Here is an 874-nt window from a genome sequence, read left to right on the forward strand (position 1 = left end):
CCTTTATCGTTCCCTTGTTCCCTCTATTCCGAACAATATCTAATAAATTCTTGGAAGACTGTTAGTTAACTCGATTATCTACGTAATCGATGAAACAACAGGCTAGTTTCTCGTACAGATAATAATTCCCAATGATTTTGAATAATTTATTTATTTTATCATATATATTTGATAAAATTTTAAAAAAATGTTCTCACCTCATAAAAAGAAAGTTTTATTCTTTCACACATTTTCTCTCTTTCCAAATCGTACAAATATAATCTAAAGAATAAATCGAATATCCATTTATAAAGTTCGATTTTTGAATAATTCATAAAAATTTCTTTCGCATAAACAATCTCCATCTATCATAACTTCCACTCTTTTTTTTTTTTTTCGAATTGCAAGTTCCTTTCGTAATATCAGATGAAACTGAGAAATTACGGTTTGCACGGATTGCATTGTAGGGAAGAAATATAATGGGATCGAAGATAGTCGTTCGAAGAGCCGAGTTCGAACGCGTTCCGTATCTCCGTATTATTACGACTATCGTAACGATTCATTATGAAATTGGCCGGTTCTAGAATCGTAGAGGTTTCGACGCCATTTATCTGGTTGGCTCGCGTTCCCCGCGTACGATGCGAACACAATGCTCGGCCGACTTATCGGGAAAGGTCGAACATCCCGGCTACATTTATTACACAGATAATTTATCTTTGTACACCAATGTTATGGCTGCATTTAAAATTGTGCCTGCCTCTTATCGTCGATGGATGCGACCGTAATTCCTTGTTATCGTGGCGGCGCTCGCGATCGAACGCTATAATAACTACTTCCTGTATCGGGACGAGAGAGAGAGAGAGAGAGAGAGAGAGAGAGAGAGAGAGAGAGAGAG

The sequence above is a fragment of the Apis dorsata genome, unplaced genomic scaffold, assembly GCF_000469605.1.
Source record: "Apis dorsata unplaced genomic scaffold, Apis dorsata 1.3 scaffold_162, whole genome shotgun sequence".
Lineage (NCBI taxonomy): Eukaryota > Metazoa > Arthropoda > Insecta > Hymenoptera > Apidae > Apis > Apis dorsata.